This window comes from Polypterus senegalus, chromosome 8 (assembly GCF_016835505.1).
Source record: "Polypterus senegalus isolate Bchr_013 chromosome 8, ASM1683550v1, whole genome shotgun sequence".
Classification (NCBI taxonomy): Eukaryota; Metazoa; Chordata; class Cladistia; order Polypteriformes; family Polypteridae; genus Polypterus; species Polypterus senegalus.
Window position 1 is genome coordinate 171,908,554 of NC_053161.1, and position 15,095 is coordinate 171,923,648.

The following is a 15,095-nucleotide window of genomic DNA, read 5'->3' on the forward strand; positions in this document are numbered from 1 at the left end:
CACGTTGAATCCCACCAAAGGGTCACGGGGGTCTGCTGGAGACAATCCCAGCCAACACTGGGCGCAAGGCAGGAACCAGTCCTGGGCAGGGCACATGCATCATTTTCCAAACATTAACCGAACAGTGTTTTTTTAATTTATTTTTCTGAATACGCTTTTGTTAACTTAGTTCAGTTCAGAGTCGTTTCAATCAATAGATTTTGACTTTCACTTTATATATTCAGGAGTGAGTTTATATACTCCGATGTTGACTTTATATAATCGGGAATGACTTTATAAATTCCGACGCTGACTTTATATATTCAAGTTTTGACTTTATATATTCCAGCGATGACTTTATATATTCAAGTTTTGACTTTATATATTCAGAAAAAAGTATTGACTTTATGTATACCGACGCTGACTTTATATATTCAAGTTTTGACTTTATATATTCTGACGCCGACTTTATATATTCACAAAATCAATTTATTTGCCTGTTTGGCACCCCATAGTACATGTGTGTGTGTGTATATATGTACACATGTATGTATATATATATATATATATATATATATATATATATATATATATATATATATATATATATATATATATATATATAAATATGACAACAACACTCATATCAAAGACAAAACAATTACATAAACAATCATGTTACGTTATTTTTAAAATTTTTCCTTTTCTTTTTCATAACTTCTTTAACACACTACTTCTCTGCTGCAAAGCGCGGGTATTCTGCTAGTATATATATACTAGCCAACCCGCGGCGTAGCATACGCCACATAATCAGGCCGCTTTTTAAATGATTTTTAAGCACAGAGGAAAAAATAAACATTTGAAAAATCCGTAATTTAATAAACCACAAAGAAAAGTAACATTGCAACAATGCACACTACGAACCAACATACAATTGTCCGTGACTGAAAACCGGAGGAGCACCGTCACGCTTTCTCCTTCCAAAGTGAAGGACGGGGTTGAACGGCGCTCGTTGAGTACGCACTGCCCGCTTATGTGCCCGCCCCAACTCCCTACCTGAGTCGCTTTCGTCTGTGTACAGTCCACACGCACCTGTGAGTCACGTTGACTGTTAATTTTCCAAACACCGCCTCAGTCGGTTTCCACGTTGATTTTTCATTGTTCTTTACAGTCCCGGCTGCTTTTTTTTATATATGATCCACCAAGTCACCCGACCATGGGGGGCTTTACAAAGGGCAGGGACGTAATCAGCGCGAGTGTATGACCTGCACGTACTGGGAATTTCTCGTTCGTGGGGAACAATTGGAAGCCACGGTCTCCATCACGAATGGGGTTCAACGGCTTACCCACGCCGGGTAGACACGCGTTGATCCATTCAGTGTAGCGTGCGTGCAGTACCGGACATACAAGTGCATCACAGACCTGTTACCGCTGTTGGGTCATGTAACTATTTAGCAGGCGGTAGTCTCATTCGTTTTCGGAAATAACTAGCCAAATCGCTCCACCATCTAAGACCTGCCATGCACCACCACCCACAGAATCGAGAAAGAGCTATCAATCTGTCAATCCTGTCCGTGTCCGGGCAAGGTTTCCTGTGTTGAGTCAAATGAAGCGAAAGGCTCCACACCTGGTGGTGCCCTTCCGTCAGTTCCTTTAAGTTTCAGCTTTGTAACCATACTCCCCCATGAACTCAAAGACTTTGGTTACCCGGTTGGCTGCCTGTTGCGGGGCCTGCATTGTTGAAGCAGGTGAGACGGTAATGAAACAGAGGCACAGGGCTTATTGGTTTTTAAAGACTGATTCCTTCATTGGGTTTTAACCAATGCATGGAACGAACCAACACACAATTGTCCGTGCGGCGCTCAGGGTGGAACGGGAGGAGAGGAGAAGGACATCCATTCCGCTCCCTCCGTCATGCTAGTCTGCTGGTTTCTCATTCAGTATACACTGCCTGCTCATGTGCCCACCTCCAACTCGTCACTCGAGTCTTTGTACAGTCCAGATGCACCTGTGACTCACGTAGACTTTTCATTGCTCTGTGCGGTTTTGGCTGCCTTTCTATATATAATCCACCAATACAACCAACCACGGTCGGAGGGGGGTGTGTACAAAGTGCAGGAGCATCTAAGAAGATGCATGTTTGTCGTGGATGCAATTGCTGTATGTAGCATATAAAAAACAGTTTGCTACAGTGCACGCGGTCGTGCATTGTAACCGAAAACTCGTTTTTTAAAGACTGCTCACTTCATTGTGTTTTAACCTCAGTTGTAAAGGAACGTTTTAAGGATCCCATGGGATACCCCTCGCAAACAGTTTTACACGCCGCATATGGCGATTTACCTCCGCGAGGAACATGCCTCTATTAACAGTCAACGTGGGTCGGAGTTGTATGTGACCTCTACGACAGACGAATATAAATGACGGCAGTTTTTCTGTGTCGTCGCGTCCGAGTTGGTGGGCGTGGCTCTGTGAGTTGTCGTCGTATCCAATGGTCTTGGAGTTGGTGGGCGTGGCTCCTTCCTGTGTGCGCCATAGGTGTCTTACTTGTCGGCGGCTTAGTGAATCCACACCCCTTCCGGCGTGCTTTCCATGGTTGTCTTTCCTTAGTGAATTATATATATATATCTATATATATCTATCTATATATATCTATATATATATATCTATCTATATATATATCTATATCTATATATAGATCTATATATATATATATCTATATATATATATATATATATATATCTATATATATATATATATATATATATATATATATATAGTGATAGATAGGGGCGCTGTCATCCCCTTGAACCCTCATACCACATGCCAGACAACAGGTAAAAGTCCCAAAAATCAGCAATCTCAAACCATCAATAGCTTTAACTTCTGGTCAGGAGCCAATGAGCACGCCCGCTCCTGGCATGTGCTCGGTTGGGCTGCGCACAGGCATTTGAGAATTAGTGTTCTTCTCAGAGGTCCGCGGTGCCACCTTTGGCTGACTGCGATCCACCTGTAACAATTTAACGGCGGACTGATCAATCATTTCCTGGACCTCCGTATCTTTTTGTGGGGTGAGCGGTACTTCACTCGCCTCCCTCTTCCCCTTTGGAAAGACCAAGTCTGTCTTCTTTTGGGCGAAGTCGTCCAGCAGTACACGGACCTTCTCCTTCCCATAATTCCCCGGGGCAGGTCACGTGAAACTTGCCAGCACCCGAATTGCGGAAGTCCTCCTTTTTGCTTGTCTGCTCTAACAAGAGCTCACCACCGTCATCTGAAGTTTCTCCTGCCTCCCACAGAGCATCCAGATGATGTTCTCCGAGGTATGTGCACGAGACAAAATGTGTTATTTTAAAGATGTTATCAATTAAATCCCCGGCACATACCACGTGGTAGCCATCTTCCTCTGGAGGCCTTTCCCGACCTGTGTAGCCGCTCCGTAGCTCATCCTGAGTGTCGGGCTTGACGAACATAGGACCTCCGCTTGGGCTGCAACTCTGCTTAACCTTCTTTTTCCCCATGACGGACATAGTAAATGTGGGTTGTGGCGATTTGTTTCTGCGTGTCGTGACGCTGTCTTCTTGGGGTATTCTGTCCACAGAAATTTTTTCCCAGGTCCTCTGCCAAACCGACGGCCAGAGAATCCTGCCGGCTATGCCACTGTGACAGATAAGGGGCGCTGTCGTCCCCTTGCACCCTGAGACCACACGACAAACACCAGGTAAAAGTCCCAATAATGGATTTATCTATACTAATAAAAAGCAAAGCCCTCACTGACTCACTCACTCACTCACTGACTCATCACTAATTCTCCAACTTCCCGTGTAGGTAGAAGGCTGAAATTTGGCAGGCTCATTCCTTACAGCTTACCTACAACAGTTAAGCAGGTTTCATTTCGAAATTCTACACGTAACGGTCATAACGGTCGACAACGTCTGCTATGTTGAACTTTCTTATTTATGGCCCCATCTTCACGAAATTTGGTAGGCGGCTCCCCTGCGCTAACTGAAACCGATGTACATACTTATTTTGGTGGTATGATACAATGTTGGCCGCCATATTGAACTTTCCAAAGGTCTTTGTTAGTTATGGGCCCATCTTTAAGAAATTTGGTACGGGGGTTCCCAACGCTAACTGAATCCTACTTACTACATATATACGTCCATAGCCTGCAGCTCGGTCACCGTGTGAGGGGGCATTGGGTCCCCCATTCCAACGCCTCCCACGTTGTTGGCTGCCTGCCTATATAAAGCCGTCCGTCGCTCCAGTCTCTAAATTCCCTTCCTTGCTTCGCCACGGGATTCACGTCTCCCAGCTGATAACTACAGCCTTTTTATTTAATCCACGGCTTATCTGCAGTTTTATTGTTCGTTTATTACGATTATAGTTATTGTGTAGGTATTTTAGACTTACTTTACATTGTTCAGGTACCTATTTCCTTTATCGTTCCAATCATACCCCCATTAACATGTTTATCGAGGTGATCACCATCAATCAAAGAACTGTCACTTACCGAGTGGTTTCCATGCCCAGAGATGGCACCTGCCTTTTCCATTCTCTTTGTTACATATTGCACGGCCATATCAGGCTCACTCTTGATATCCGGAGGAACATTGTGTCTTATGTATTGAATGACTGGGACAGGTTCAAGGTGTGGACTGATGACGGTACAGAAGATATTTAATAATACACAGTAGCACTGTAAGAGTGAAATGCTTAAGCCCTTCACCTATGGTTCTGCATGTGAGTTGATGGCTGCCGCTGAATTGTTCGTTTGTCGCTTTCAAGTGTACCGAAATGGCCAAATATTTTACACCTTTCGACAACCGCCAATGCCTCTTAAACATCTTAGATTGACAGGTGATGATTTCAGTAGTGGATACTTTGATGTTTATGAATGTTTAAACTCTCAAAAGCTGGATGTGAAGTTATCGATGAAACCAGTTGTGTGCTTACAATGCTTGACAGATGCCAAATGTCACTTCAACACAAGTCCTGCAAATGCTGTTGTAATTGAAACAAACCATGAAACTCAAGCCGATTATGACAGCAACAATCCAAGCTGTGAGATTTGAGACAAGATTACTGTTCACATGGCCAACTGTACGTTGCATGCTCAAGAGTAAGCTCAGCGCACAGCTTGGTCATATTACAACCGGAGGGCCGAACTGACAATGTGGTATACAAAGAGATCCTTATCAAATAATTATAGGTATATTTTCCCTTAGTTTAAAAAGGTTTTATTTTCTTCTTAAAAATTTTAAGGCAGTACTTCGCTGCTGCGAAGCGCGGGTATTTTGCTAGTTATAATAATAATGTGCACAAAGCACCTCCACTGTACTTTCAATAAACACAACAATAATAACAATAATCACAATCAATACTCCTCCACACCTCCCAGCAGCTCAGTCACCCTTCCTCCCAACTCGGCTCACTGCTAGGATCTCCCACAATCCTTTTAAAGTCCTTGACCCGGAAGTGTTTCTGTCCCTCGGTCCATTTGACTTTCTAACACTTCCGGGTCGGGTGAAAACTCTTTTTTCTTCAGCCCGGAAGTACGTCATTTTTTCTGTCCCCGTGACTAGGACGTACTTCCGAGTTATACGGAAAATACAAGTCCTTGAGCCGCCCTGCAGCATTCCCTGGCAGCCCCCACGGTATCCAGCAGGGCTGTGATGAAAGACTCCAAGTTTCATGATGCCCTGCTGGAATTCTGGGCCCCTCCATGTTACAGGGATTTTATATATATAAAATGCAGTGTCTGTCTGCATAGTATGTATGTCTGTCCACTTTTCTCGAGGATTTACTGTAGATCAGATTTTTTTTCAATAATTTGGCTGAATATTCCAGTTGATTTTGCGACTTCTCTCATCAGGCTAAATATCATAGTTCAGTTCTGGCATTGATTTATTTGCACAAATCCAAGAGAGAGGCTGTGGGCCAAGGGGAGGGAGAAGCGTTAAGTTAGGAATGAAGCCAGGCGGGGCCCTCCAAACTCATGCGCCAGCCTCTGTTCGGGTCAGTCTACTTCTTGCCACATGTTTAAGCATACCCTGCCTCCGCTTAGCTAGCAATACCTCTTTGTTCACCACACATTATCATCTAGAGATTGTTAAGGAGTAACGTTTGATGTTTTTGAGAGAGAGATTGGAGCTATGTGTGTTTTACAGGGTAGCTGCTGATTGCCAGAGATATCATGGCCACGTGCTCTTTTCCCCAGAGCTGAACACGATCAGATACAGTACCAACATTTGACATTGCAGCATGGCCAGAGATACCTTACCAACTTTTTACATTTTTGGCAAAGAGATCACATCTACATTGATACTTATTCAATTATGAAGAAAAAATATGCCCGAACCTTCACAGTTTTTCAATTGAATGTTCAACTGCTGATGCAAAGAGAAAGCATTTATCTAGACAAAGATAAAACTCAGAAGAGCAAACTGCTCGCCTTTAAGCAGATCAATAATGGTACGCATCTCGGCAAGAGTTCGAGTCAACTGAAGGGCATGCATCGTCCCTCAGGGTGGATCAACAGCGGCAAGCCTCTAACAAAGAACGTGAGATGATTGATGATCATTCAGCTCGCCTGAGAGCTGATCAGGTGAGACATGTTCTTCCTTGTCAGAGAGGGTCCTTGCCTTAAAGACAAGCTTGCATTTCAGCTGACATATCTCGCCATGCAGCTTTAAGAGAGAACGAACTACCACAAAAACGATTGACATGGCTCCAATAAGATTGGCTTCAACATACTCCTCGATCACAGCAACGATACTGCTGCAGATGTTGTTTTCTTTAAATGGACCAATAAGCAGTACTGAACCTTCAACTGATTCAACATTGATTATACAAATGAAAGATCAGTCTCTCTTGGTGAAATGAATCACACCTGTCAGTTTTGGTCTGCCTTAAGATTTAACCTACTGGTCTTTGTAAAATATTACCGTTAATCCAAGTGCCCCCAAAACCTCTCCAGTTGTTGTTATCTGGCCAGCACCCCTTTTCTAAGGATTTCTTAAAAAATATTCGCTGTTATAACAATGTGTTCCATATGATATCTTTTGGAGCAAATCAAGTAGTGGAAGCTAGATATATACTCACTTTCAAAGTCCAAGGACAGATTTACCATTTTATCAGAAGTGTCCTCCCACTGTCCAAAAGTGAACACGCATTCCTTCAGATGTACTTCATTGATGATTATGATTCTCAAGTGACTGCATGTTGCCTCAATGTGAGCAATTTAAATAGAGTGTTGCTTTGCTAGCTGCAAGATTTATTGCACGAACATAACTCTTATATTTTGTCACGTAAGTCTGCAATGGCGCCCACGATCAATAAAGTCACTTTAGTATTTGCTGGATAAGAAGTTGGGCCTAGAGATATTATACAGTCTGGGTTGGTAGACTCAAAGAAGAGAATATCCAAACTTCACCGGGGGTATGACGCTTTGCAGTATTCATTGATTTTCTTCAGGGTGAAGATACATATTCAATTTCGATTCTGCAGAGAAATCCTACCACAGGTGAACCACTTCAGAATACCGTCTCCTCCATGAATTCTTATGCATACCGGATGATGGTGCATAGTGAAAATTTCAACATAGTTCTTTGTTAAATTACGTTAACCAGTCAGTTATGTGTGGATATGTACGCAAAAGTCAAATCTGAGAGACTGTCATTTGTTAGACAAAACCAAACAAAACTGTGGGCAGAAACTTACAGTCAAAGTAAAAAGTATGTGAACCCCTAGGAATTCTCTATATTTATGTCTAATTCCCATATAAAACAAGGTTGTATCTTCATGTCAGTAACAATAATGAACAAACACAGTCTCATATAACTGAAGATACACAGATTTACAGAGAATTTTTGACCATATTGAATAAATAATTCAAACTTTGAAACTGAAAGTTGGAAAAAGTAAGTAAACCCTAAGCTAATGACTTTTTAAAAAGCTAATTGCAGTCCACATTTAGCACACCTGGAGTCCTTTTAATGAAATTAGTTCAGAGGTGTGGACTAGAATGACTTTGATTGATAACAAACACTATAAAGTTTGAGTTTGAGCTTTTGACAAGAAGCATATTCAGATGGGAATCGTGCCTCGCACAAAAGAGCTGCCTGAAGAGCTATGATTGAGAACTGTTAATCTACATAAAGCTGGAAAGGGTTACAAAGTCATCTCAGAGATTTTAGATATTCATCAGTCTACTGTTAGGTAAGTTGTCTATAAATGGAGGAAATTGGTATTGTGGCTAATCTGCCTAAAAGTGGGCTCCCTGCCAAGATGACCCCAAGAGCACAACACAAAGTCAGCAATGAGGTAAAGAAGAACCCTAGAGTGACAACAATGGACTTGAAGAAGTCATTAGAACTGGCTAACATCTCTGTTCATGAGTCAAGTACACGCAAAACATTGAACAAGAAAGGAGTCCATGAAAGGACACCAAGAAGGAAGCCACTGCTATCAAAAAAGAACATTGGTGAACGCCTGAAGTTTGTGAAAGAGCACTTGGACACTCCACAACGGTACTGGGAAAATATTCTGTGTAGTGATGAAACCAAAATTGAGCTATTTGGGAGGAACAAGCAGAACTTGATTTGGCGTAATAAGGGCACTGCATATCAACATCAAAACATCATCCCTACAGTAAAGTATGGTGGAGGGAACATCATGATTTGGGCATGCTTTGCTGCATCAGGGTCTGGAGCGCTTGCCATCATTGAGGTGAAAATGAATTCACAAGTTTATCAATAAATTCTCCAGGATAATGTTAGGGTGTCTGTCCGTCAACTTGGGTGATGCAAGAGGACAATGACCCCAAACATCGCAGCAAACCTACAGCACAATGGCTTCAGAAGAGCAAACTGCGCCTTTTGGAGTGGCCCAGTCAGAGTCCAGGTCTCAATCCTATTTAATGACTTGAAGAGAGTCATACACAGAAAACCACCAAAGAATATGGAAGAGTTAAGGCAGTTCTGCAGGGAAGAATGGGCTCAAATTCCCCCCACATGATGTGCAGGTCTGATCTGCAGTTACAAGAAGCGCCTGGTTAAGGTCATTGCAGTCAAAGGAGGGTCAACCAGTTATTAAATCCCAAGGTTCACTTACTTTTTCCACTACCACTGTGAACGTTGAATGCATTTGTAAAATAAAGACATGAAAGAGTAGAATTTGTTGTGCAATTGGCTTAAGCTTATTGTGTATATCAGTACCTGTGACTTAGATGAAGATCAGATCACTTTATATGACCAATTCATACAGTAAACCAGATCATTCCAAAGGTTCCCATACTTTTTACTTTGACTGTACATCCACTTACAGGATGCATTGCGAGGAGACGAGAACATTTCGGATGTTGGACAATCGGTCATCCTGCCATCTTCATTCACAGTCGGGCCCTGATATATGTATGAGCATACGCAAGACTCCATTACTTATGTTCTAAATTTCGGAAGACCTGTGCTTTTTATTACATTTATCTGTAACTGTCTGTGGCCTGAAAAGAAAGCAAACTTACTTTCCAACAGTGTTCCTCAGGACAGATGTGATTTCATCGGCAGAGTTTTCCATATGAAATTACAAAAAATGATCTTTCTTATTAACACTAGAATACCTGACACCTACAAAAAAAACTCATAATCCCAGCACACCTTAAATCCCTTCACACCTCTCCATTAGTGTCTTTTGTTTTGCAAATGTGTCGATCAGCACAAGCAGCAAGCAGCCTGCTATCCCACCCCCTTGATGTAGCTCAACTCGGGCAAGAAGTTCTCCCAGCTTAAGCCAAGGCTTCTTATCTGTGTGTGAGCTGTCTGGAGTTGTATAGGGTAAATAATACAGTATATTGTGAGCTGGGGGGGCTGATTGCACCCCTACTGGCTAAAAAAAGACGCTTAAAGACTAACTTCACATTGCTCATTGCTCAATCCGCGCGGTACTTTGCAGACTTAAAAGTTCGAACAGCTCCCGTCAATTTTTGATTGATTGTTTGCCTTTCTCTCTCTCTGTCCTTCCCTGCTTCTGACGCGCACTCCTTTCAAGAGGAAGATATGTTTGCATTCTTTTAATTGTGAGACGGAACTGTCATCTCTGTCTTGTCAAGGAGCATGTTTAAACTTTTGTAAAAGAGAGATGTTTGTTTGCAGTGTTTGAATAAAGTTCCTGTCTCTACAACCTCCTGTGTTTCTATGCAAATCTGTGACCCAAGCGTGACAAGTGGTACCAGGTTTGTTGCTCCTGTGTTCCTTATTCTTCAGATAAAAAGAATGGCTTAATGGTCTTGGTGAAGTTGGGGGACCACGAGATCTTGGCATTATTTGACTCAGGAAATGACCTTTGCAGTGTCAGACGGGACTGTCGTGATTACAGGTATCTGTGTAATACTGCAACTGTAAACATACGTTGTGTACATGGAGATGTTAAAGACAATCAGACATTGCTTCTTCTAAAGACAATCAGACATTGCTTCTTCCTTTAACATATAATGGTCGACATTTTAAAGTTTAGTCTGCCATTTTGGACTCCTGCCCCTGGCCCTTACTGATCGGCAGGAGGAATGCCTTTTTTTCTAGACTCATAACCAAATGTCGGACACCAGTCAGTGAGCCTCGTGTCAAGCTTAGCGTGGGGGAAAAGGACTACCTGGCTGTTGGGGAAGAACTCGAGCCCTATTTAAATATTGAACCCGAAGTGGCTGTTGGGGAAGTGCTCGAGCCCAAACTAGATATTGAACCCGATCAGTCCCCCAGCTCACAATATCGTTATTTGGAATACATGCACTTCATGTGTGTTCTGTGACTTTAAAGATTTGGGTAAGTGTAGGATGAAAGGAAATGTGAGGTAAGAAATGCTGAACTCATACCTAAAGCAGAAACTTTTTCCATGTTATACTAATAGTGACGTGAAGTGTATAATGCGTGAAGACTTTAGTCCAAATGTTAAATGAACATATGCACTTTTATTCAAGAATATAACCAAAGAAAACAAAATTATTTGATTTATATGTTGCGGTCAATGAGTTAAAAGCCCAAGCTCAAATGTCAATTGACAGGAAGTTAATGTGTATTCTTGAATGGTGCAGAGGTAAGAACTGCTGCTTTATAACCAAAAAGTACCGTGTGAGTCTTGGCGCTCTGAATATTGAGCTGCTGCTATTATTATTACTATAAATAGGTGGCTCTGCCTCCTGCTCGCTTCACTCGCCAACCCCTGGTCGGACGCTCCATGCTAGCCACTTCGCGTATCTGCCACTTGTGTATGGGGAAGCGGATGTACAATTTAAACAGATTTTTTTATTATCATGGGAATTCTTACATATGCATAATAGACCTAACTATCTTACATTACAGTGAATAATTAACCATAGTAAAAAATAGTAAAATGTAATAAATTGAAAGAAACTTATGTTTCATGTTGTGTTAAGAGTTATTTGTTGCGTTATACGTTTTAATTCTGTTTGGCTTTGAAATTAATATGTAAATACCTTTTAAACTTTTACTGTAAAACTTCAGTAAAACAATATTTGGAATTAACTTTTCGTCAGTATCACATTGAATTTTGATTCCGTGTTTGGAATTACATCGTGACAATGGAATTTATAACTGCCCGTGAGTGAATATCATATTTCTTTCCCTCTAATAAATCAACTTTTTCGAATGTTTGTCCCTGTGATTCTTAATTGTCATAGTAAAAGCTATTCTAACAGGAAACTGTAAACGTTTTAATATGAATGGCATATCAAGATCTCCTTTGGTGTCTAATGTTATCCGCAGAATATGTACTACATTACCTTCCTTGTTGCCTGTTAAAATTTTACATGTCAGAATTGTTCGACCAATTTTGAATAGAAACTAATCTGCTGCTATTGCATAGCCCATCACTCAGTCATAAATTACACAATAACATTAAAATACATCCTTCTCTCAACAGTAATTCGGCCGGTGGAAAACCTGACAGTGTTAATGGTTGTAGATATTCTACAGGATGCTGTAAGTTGATGTTTTCATCTTCTGCAACATCACCACCAACTGTTTCAGCATAGTCTATTGATACGCATTTAACCAATTTGCCGTGTAACCGTGACTTCATAGTTTCTCAGTGCTAGGATTGCCCGTATACTAATTTTTTTCTGTTGATAACCCTTCATGATGAAATTCTTCAGTTACATTTGGACATAAGTCTTCTTTAATTGGGAACTTAAAGTGAGGGAAACGTAAAAAATTTATAAGAGCTGAGAGAGTAGGAACTGTGTCTGACAAAAGCATTCACACGAATGAGAGGTGAGAGGACCGGGGGACGTTAACTGTAAATGGTTGAGAGGAGGGCGAGACTTGAAAAAATCTCTTGGCAATAGTCATGTCTCAACATTTTCTTTTATAATAGAGAGATATAATAAAAACAAACATTTGATTTGAGTCTGTAACCCTAACCCGGTGTAAATTGTGGCTACTTGTAAAAGTTGGCGCTATTTTTTTTTTTTTATTATTCAGTTTTATTCTCTCAGTGACGTTCACATGGCAAAACAAACTTGCCTCTCCCTCTCTGAGTTGATGGCATTTCTCTCCATTCTTTTCACAAGAGCAGCGATGACCACAGTTGGTGCTGAGGCTGACGTCTGCTCAGAATTATTTGTTGTAACAGCAAAGATAAAATATCCCGTGACTGCTATCAGACTACCATATAACATTTGTGCTCTCGTGGCCTGCCGTCTCTTACTGGCCTTGATCGAAAGGATTTAGCATCGCCCGCTGATGGGTTGTCTATGGTGTGTGAGATGGGGTTTGGCCGAATGTGGGGATGTCAGGCCAGGTGTTCTCTTCTGCATTGATGCTCAGTTCACTAGAGACGATGTTAAGCTGCTCCATAGTCACTGTTTTGTCCACTTTATTCTCAGGTTGGTCGGTTTAGCTTCCGGCTTGAAGGACCACGTAAAAGAGGGGTTTCAGGAAACCTCCGAAAAATGTGCTAATTCACAGGGTTCAAAAAACAGAAAGCCGAGTGCAGGAGTCACAGTCAGATGACTGGAGTTGACAGACTGATGAATTCCAGCATTTTGTAATTTATTCAAAGCAACAAACAATTTATAACAACAACCAAGAAAGTACCCTGTAAGTAAATGAAGAGAGCGGAATGCAAAGGCTCTCGGGAACAGGAAACCCCTACTTTATTAATAAACTTCATGACAATTATTATTATTATAATTATTTGACTGATTCCAAGGTGACTTACAACATTTGAGACACAATTGCTTACATTTCTTTTGTTTTTCCACTATTAGCACAGGCAGGTGAAGTGACTTCCCCAGTGTGACACACTGTCACTGCCTATCAGTCCTAACATATGAAATTCATTCTAAAGCATGTCTTTGACAGGTTAACTTTGCTAGTACTTTTAAAAAGCTCTCTGAAAAACTTTTTTGGGTGAGAAAAGAAATGTCACCTTTAGTTTTACCCAATAACAGTTCAGTAATTAACAATTTAAGACTATAATAAAATGAAGGCACCTCGGAACAATTAAAATCTTCAAGGTAGTACACCAAGGCTGGTAGCCCCCCCCGAGTATAGATTTTATCCAACTAGGCCCACCATTTTAAGGTGCACAAAAACTTAAGTATTCAGGCCAGTGTGTTTTGACTTCTGTCTCTTCCAACGTACTCATCGAGGTGTCAGGAGGTGGCAACCAGATTGGAATTCTTTCGTGGCCCAGGAGATTTTGGTTAGGGAGAGTCAGAACTGCAATATGGCTTCTGTTGAGATTCATTTCTCCAAATTTCCTTGGTGTGTGTGTGTGTGTGTGTGTGTGTGTAACAAAGCTTATTCTGTCTTTTGTCATTTTTTGATGCTTTTAGTTTTGAACTTCCCAAAAAGTCAGTAGCATATTGACTGTATGTTGTAGTACGGATGCCATTTAATGTTACACTCCACAGAGGCTTGGTGGATGCTGTAGGGGTAAGTCGTATTTTCAGCTTATCCCAAGCCTGTTCTAATTTTATTTTATTTGACATGTATAGTATTTGGAAATGCTCAAGCATCAAATAAGCAGTGTTATTTGAGTTCTTATATGCAGTTTTTGTATGTTTAAGTAACAACAACAAAAAAATAGCATTTATTCTATTTGCATGCTGCCACAGCATTTAAACATAATTGGGCATGGTCACAGCTTTGGCCATGTGTATATTCTGGACGTTAATTTTATTTATTTTTGTATTACAAGATTTGCATTTTTAATTATTAGTAATTGACTTTATTATTTAATTGGCATTAGCGAGAAGCTCTTTGTATGACGGCTGTTTTTTGTTTTGGTTTCAGGAAAGGGAAAAGGTAATAAACTTCTGTTTCTTCTCTACGTCCACGTGGATTTTTAGGGGCGGGTTCGTAGGGCTGTTTTATACACAATTTATATTACATTTCTATTATCATTAAGTTATAATATCATAATAGAAATTATACAGCTTACCATAATGCAGAATCAGTAGGAGCCCTGAGCTTGTTTTCCTGCAACCAGACGATCCCATCTGGTGACAATGGAAGACAGTGACACGCGAAGTGTGTTGCTTATGTTCAATCTACTCCGTCTACTCTGTGGTTGCTGTCACCAAAGAAAACGCTGCCTCACAAAGATAGGATGTTGGAAATGGAAGCAGCTTCAATAGTTTCTTTTGCATTATTTTAATCTTCTCCTGTCTACAAGTTATGCTGACGAGAATTTTTCTCAGCATTTCCTTGCAATAATACACTTTCAGGGTGCGAATGATGCCCAAACCCAATGGCTGAAGCAATGCTGTGCAATTGAGTGGGAGGAATTCAACGCGAACATTATCTAAATGTAGAAGTATGTTGTGGGCAGCACAGTTATCAATCAGAAGCCGAATAATCCTCTTCTTCTTCTTCATATTGTGAGGTTTCTGAACTCTTTTGGGATCCCCCCCACCCAACAGGAACGTCACACTGAATTGCACCCCGAAGCGCGATTGCAGCGTCTGTGTAAGATTGTTTGTCCGTTGCCGGGGCAGGGAAACAGCAGGCTCACAACGTGTTGACCCGTTGACAGAGGTCCCAAGAGAGTTTACAAACCTCACATTTTCTTGAATGAGTGCCGCATTAATAGGAATGTTTCTT